This window comes from Macrobrachium nipponense, chromosome 12 (genome assembly GCF_015104395.2).
Source record: "Macrobrachium nipponense isolate FS-2020 chromosome 12, ASM1510439v2, whole genome shotgun sequence".
Lineage (NCBI taxonomy): Eukaryota > Metazoa > Arthropoda > Malacostraca > Decapoda > Palaemonidae > Macrobrachium > Macrobrachium nipponense.
Window position 1 is genome coordinate 17,071,614 of NC_087205.1, and position 7,357 is coordinate 17,078,970.

Genomic DNA, 7,357 nt, shown 5'->3' on the forward strand with positions numbered 1-7,357 from the left:
ACTATACAAGCATCAGCTGCACAATTCTTATCAGAGATAGTCTTGAGTTTTGGACTAAATTCATATTTATATATAAACCCAAATCCTAGTTTTTATTCAAACGACTATATAGTGGTGTATCAAATAGGCTAACACTGTATCTTCTAACTTTCAACAATTCATACACAGTGATTTGAGTTACAATGAACAGTTCAACTTTGAGAATGCAATTTTTAAAAAATAAAATCTGGATTAATAGGCATAGTTATGTAATATATGAGTTATCATTTGAATTCTTAAAAACGTAGCTGATAACTTAATAAGTCTCTGTACCAAGTTCCTGTGATCGGACCAATGATAGTCTTGTCGACAACTTTCAACAATAGGTGTGCGTGAACGTGGGCGCGCGTTCACGCACACCTACGCACACAATCCCTTTGCCTCTCCTACAGCTTTCATGGCATGGAGGAAGCACAGAGAGAGAGAGAGAGAGAGAGAGAGAGAGAGAGAGAGAGAGAGAGAGAAGAGAGAGAGAGCACCAGCAAAACTTTAAATCACACATGGGGTTTCATTTTATTATCTGCTAGTAATTATTCAGAGGAAAATACAAACATCTAAAGTACATCCTTCATCAGAAATTACATTAAGAGGCTACCTTAGCAGCTAATTCATTACATGTGACACACTTTCCGCTCTGGATCCCTTCATGAACAATTGCTCTCTCTCTCTCTCTCTCTCTCTCTCTCTCTCTCTCTCTCTCTCTCTCTCTCTCTCTCTCTCTCATGCAGACCAACGTGACGTATCAGCGACTTTCCCCTTCACTACTTTCCCTACCGAGTTTGCTAATGGTACACTCTTCCTTGTCGTAATCTAGGCCGACCCCAAAAACTCTGCGGGAACTGGTGGTTAACGGTTTTAAAATGCTCATTTAATCGTGAATGGAAGTGAAAATGAACCAGATATAAACAAAGCAATGTTAAGATGTGCAGTTTCCAAAAATGTTTTCAGATATACCATTGGAATAGGAATATATATGGAACCAAAAACACTCAACACACACAATAACTGCACTCAAAAATGAGTGTGTGCAGTACGACACCAAAAGAACAAAAGCAAGAAAAAAAAAAATGACTGCAAGGACTATCCCTTCAACAACTACAGTAAACAGCAATACGACGCCATCTACAATCAGGATGCTTTGCATGAGTCATTTGACGATGCCGTTTGCCATTCATATTCATATTTCGCCGAGATAAACAACGGAAACTTGACAGCAGCAACATACCGACGAGTCCCTTTAGATGGCTCAACAACCAACTAGTTCTCCCACAAGGCAAATATCCCATGATTAGATCAACCCTCAACCAAAGCATGTCGGCTAAATATCAGGAATAATAAAACACGACCCTCACTATCACCGTCATCATCATCATCTGAAAAGGTCACTCTGGCCATTGTCATTCAATCAAGCTGTCATGTCCTGGGAGTCTCCCCGGTCAAAACATGAAATTCCATATGAAGGAGAGGCGTATTCTCTGGACCTTGCACTGGACAAACTATAGGACTCAAAACACCAACCTTCAGTTGTGTCATCATTGCTGATGACGTATGGCGAGACCTTCTGGTGACCTACGTCATCCGTACTGTTTTCTACAAAGTATCTTCGATGATATGACGAGTACCCAAGATAACCAAGCATCCTGTACATGGTTTTTAAATCATCTCGAATTTCGTGTCAGTTTGTCTATTGAGCCCAGAGGCCCAGATCCTTGGTTAGTTATGGCCTCTTTACTCCTTTCCACTGACAAGCCGCCCCAAGGCAAGAGCGCGTGTTGGCATACAAAAAGATAGCTTAATACTAAAACAGACTAATCATTTCCATTTTCAATGTTTTTTAAACAGTTCTTTATCGTATATACACGATGTACTTTGAGGAGTTTCCAAGTCAAAACTCGCTAACTGGTTAATGGTTGAAATGGAACCTACAGTCTGATTTTAAACATTTGTCAAATTGATTAAACCCAGGGATAGAATAAAGCTCCGGGAAGAACGACTAACATGAAATGACGTGAAAATGTCGTTTCTTATACTAATAATAATCAAGTCTTTGTGTATCAGATTCACAACATTCCGCTGACGGTTACATTCCGGAGGCAACACTCATCAGCAGCCAACTCTAACAGATGGAGAAAACAGTGACTTGACACTGATCACATACTGTACCAGCAACTCACTTATCTTGACCTTCAGCTACGTAGGGAAACGAGAAGTTAATGATGAAAATACTGCTAATGACGTAGGCAGTTTGTCTGATCACGCGGACTATCACACATCCCCGTCAACAGAATAATTATTCAAAGACGGTGTGAAGTATTGCTACACGAGTGCCAGAGAACAGAGACGATTTACGGGAATGCAATTCACGATGACGGGAAATGTGTTTATTTAATGTCCAGTCCTTCTTGACTTGCTATCTCCGATGGGACGGACTTATCTAATGCCCAATCTCGAGGAAATTAATCAAAACAGCGAACGATAAAGATCGAGACTTCGCAAACGACAGGCCTTCCTTTGAAGGGTACAAGGTTATACGACTCAGCAGAAAATTAATCAATAAGCTGATTAGAAAAAAAGATCACGTTCATGAGCAACATCTCCAGCCCTTCTCAGCCATCTTGAAATATATGCAAAATAGTTTTGGGGCGATTTAAAAAAGGGGATATTTTTGGGGCTGATAAAACGAATACGATTACAGTTTCTACAAAGAAAAACAATCTATCAAAAGACATTTATTTTTCGTTTGCATTACAGGATCATTTCTCCTTACCAGACTTGTAGTTTGTATTCTTGGATGAAATAAACGCCCCAGAGACTGAAGGCGATGCCTCAAAAATACATATTTTTAAAAATTAAAAACATCAAATTAACTTACTTTTTCTTCTTAATTTGTCTTCATTGCATAAGAAACGATTTATTTTAGTACATTACTAAATAAAGATAAATAATATGTATATATATATATATATATATATATTTATATAAATATATATATATATTATATATATATATAGATATATATATATTATTATATATACTATATAATATATATCTATATTATAATATATTATATATTACACACACATATACAATATATTTACACATATACATATACAATATATATATAATATAGTATATATATATATATATATATATATATATTTATAAAAGATGGAATAGTTAATAAGCATCAAAACTAATGTGTAATTTCATCCTTCCACGTGCTATGCCTGATGCATAATCACTCTCACTGGAAACGCTGACCCACACAAAGACAAGATTCCTAAACACACTGATGACCTACTGACACACTGTGTTAGTAACAGGCAATCCCCCTCTACACCCCGACTAACCCAGCTCCCACCCCCCACACCCTAACATACACAACCACACCAAAGTAATCCAAATTTCTCCTTTCCCCCCATTTCTCTACCTACGCTTTCACTCAAATAATGATCTACGCCTTACCATATTTTCTGACTTTTTGCCTTACCCGTGACGACAGTAACACGCGAGTGCGAGCAGACAGACACACAGACACACACACACACACACACACACACACACACAAAACTGGAGAGCAAATAAATCTTCTCCCTTATGGGTCATCGTTTGTTATAGGAGTAAATAATATTTTACATGCGTTCCTTGACAATGTCTTAGTAAAGACGAAAGAGCTTGGATTTCTGGCTATCATTTTCCTTTGGTATTCGCTTATGTGTTGGTATGTATGTATGCATGCATGTATGTATGTCTGTGTATAACAAGTAAATAAATAAAAAAATTAATAAATAAATAAATGTATAACAAGTAAATAAATAAATAAATAAATGTATAACAAGTAAATAAATAAATAAATTTATGTATAACAAGTAAATAAATAAATAAATATTTGTATAACAAGTAAATAATAAATATATGCATCTATATAAACACAACATTTATTTACACAATCATAAACATACACATATGAACAAGCCTTGACATGTTCGTATTTGCGGTGTCGCCAGATCTCTATTCTCTGCCCACTGACCCGGATTACCTACTTCTCAAAATGGCAGAGGCAAACAGTGAGTAGAATCTGCACGGTCACGACCGCAGTCCACCAATGACGCGAGGGACTGACTGACTGACGACAGCAAAAATTACCCAGATTACGCGGAGTAAGAAACTTTTACTCAGACATTGGCAACCGCATAATGACCACGACAACCTTCCTTTCCAATTGCTAAGATACGCTTGACATAATTGAGGTTAAAAGAAAAAACAAATAAACGTTAAAAAGTTATACACTCTACTCGAATTCCTCATTCTCGGACGGACGCGTGTGTCTGGAGAGAGAGAGAGAGAGAGAGAGAGAGAGAGAGAGAGAGAGAGAGAGAGAGAGAGATTCTTCCTGGGCATCGGAGCCACAGGGAGGGAGATTAGTCCATGGAAAAAAAAAAAAAAAAAAAAAGACCAAATAAGGGTAAAAATCAATCTAATAAACGAAACGTATACACCTACTAAGCATGATATGTATAAATAAATAAATACATCGGGATCACTGGACAGTCAGTGGTATAAATGCAGACTAACTCCGACGATTTCAAAACTCGGGGAACAATTCATTAACAACAAACTGGCTCTGAAGCATCAAATGATGCTATTAACTCGGCCACAAAACCTCATATCAAATTTTGCATCACTAGCAATCAAGAGAGAGAGAGAGAGAGAGAAGAGAGAGAGAGAGAGAGAGAATTTGCATAGGGCAAGACCAAATATAGGTAGCACTTTTTTATTCAGGTCTGGGCTAGAAAAGGACATAATATATCCCGTCTCAGCGGCCTGGCCATCAGAAAAAGCAAGGTATTGTAGACCTTGAGAAAAAGAGCTGTCTTTGGCGATACATCAACCTGGCGTTCAAGGGAAGCTACAGAGCCGCATCCTCAACAAATTTCTAAATTTCCACATTGCGAAAACGACGAACGACTTGACCTAGGAATTAAAATAATGAAAATAGACAATAAAGATTTTGCAATACAATCTCACACTTTGTATTGATTTATATTTCAACACACTGCGTGACACAATGATGTGAAAATCCAAGAGCGTGAATAATGTCGAGTGATCTAAAGAATAGACGTAATGACTAATTACTTGAACTGGAAACTGAACAGTTAACACGCCGACGTTTATGCTCTTGTGAGCAAAAATGCTGCATTGCGAAATTGTTCTGCAATATAGATATACACAACCCGATAACGTACTACACAATGCCAAACGTATAAATACAACGTCCTAACGTCGCCCTTTCCCCTTCTCTTCCTTTTCTATAAATTTCTCAAAGTACGAATTGATTTCACGTAACCGACTTAAGTATAACTGTAAAATCCCGTAATGAGTGCAGAACATTTCTTTTAAAGCCGATTGCACAAGATCTGAGTCTGCAATTGTGCTGAGAGAGAGAGAGAGAGAGAGAGAGAGAGAGAGAGAGAAAGAAAAGAGAGAGAGAGAGAGAGAGAGAGAGAATCACCACCACCACACGAATATTGGGAAGAATCGAGCGGTTGAAAACACGTCAACAACAGTAGAAAAACTGGGTCACAGAATGAGAAAAAGCAATGGTGGCTTCTTCCCCCATTACGGAGGAGGAGGAGGAGGAAAAAGCTACAGGAAACGGGAACCATTTCCACGGCAACAATTAGACGCTTGAAACATGCATTGTTAAAGATCAACAATTTTCAATCAGTTGTACTTGACTACATTCTTGAGAGAGGGAGAGAGAGGAGAGAGAGAGAGAGAGAGAGAGAGAGAGAGAGAGAGAGAGAGAAAGGAATTTTCCCACGAATTATCACAAAAAAAAAAAAAAAAAAAAAAAACCGACTACTGGAAACAAAAGAAATCAGATCACGTGACATCAAGTAAACATTCTCATCACGATGAGAGAGAGAGAGAGAGAGAGAGAGAGAGAGAGAGAGAGAGAGAGAGTACTTTGAATACTTTCCCACTTTCTCTAAAGGACTATTTATAGCGCCAAATTTGCCGGTCTGTTAAAGATTTACTATTACGATCACTGACATCAAAACAAAAGGAAAGTACGATTTCACTGCAACTAGTTATAACAGCACAAGTACTCTCTCTCTCTCTCTCTCGTCTCTCTCTCCCTCTCCTCTCTCTCTCTCTCTCTCTCTCTATATATATATATATATATATATATATATATATATATATATATATATATATATATATGATTATGTTGTGTGTGTAATAGATTGCTTCCTATCAAAATGTGAAAATTTTGGCGTCAAACCCAACGCAAAAGTATATATTTCAAGATTTAATTTTCGGCACGATCGTGCTTCAGTGGTTCTGCAATTGGCTCGACTTCAACTGGAAAAAAAATTAATGTACAATTTTTGGCCAACGCTGAATAACCTGAATTAAAGTTCAGATATCTTTCAAAGTGACAATAGGAAATCAGACGAATGGGTCTTGATACTGAAAAAGAGAAAGCTGTCTCAGAACAGTTTCGCCGACATAAATCATACGCACCTCTTTTAAAAAAGACACAGACACACGAAGCATCTAAATACGACGTGAAGTGAAAGCACAGACATAAATGAATACTACAGCTCTCATGATATAGGTGACGCAGTCTTGTAAGACAGTCTCCCTACTTACTGTACGTCAGTCATCAATCAGATCCTATATATGGAACCTTGACAAATCTGCAGGTTAGCAAAGAGCGACCCTGCCAATTGAATAATGCTGTGCCGAAGAGCCAGAGATTAAAAGATTCATCTCTCTCCCTCTCTTATTAAAATTGGTATTAGAAAGATCATGGCAATAGAATAATGCTATGCAGATGAGGCCAGGGAAATTAAAAGATTGCCCCCCCCCCCTCTCTCTCTCTCTACTATACTACTACTCCTAGTATTACCAACATAGAACAAACCAGAATACCATACATCTCCTACTAGAAGGTATCACAAACATTCTCTCTCTCTCTCTCTCTCTCTCTCTCTCTCTCTCTCCAGATGCTGCTACAAAGACTACTACTCCTAGTACTGCAAACGTCGTAAGCAGATCCACCCAGAATGCAAGACATCTCCTACCAGGCAGGAGGAATCTATCACTCTCACATTCTATATTCCCGTGTTCAGCAATGGGACGGTTACGTCATCGCAAGAGAGCAACAGCGCTCTGCCAACCGCAGAGAAGACGGCTTAATAACCCGGCGACATCCCCTTCGGCTCACTTTCCCTTAAGCAACGTCTTTAAATGCTACCTGAGATGTGGAGTGGAGGGGAGGTGGGGTGGAGGGGGGAGGGTACCGGAG

General features: G+C 38.4%; 1 protein-coding gene across 1 annotated transcript in view; it reads right to left on the reverse strand.

Moving 5' to 3' along the window:
- LOC135224375 (ubiquitin-conjugating enzyme E2 R2-like) overlaps positions 1-7,357 on the reverse strand; it is a 164,702-nt gene that overhangs the window by 5,687 nt on the left and 151,658 nt on the right. The window lies entirely within an intron of this gene.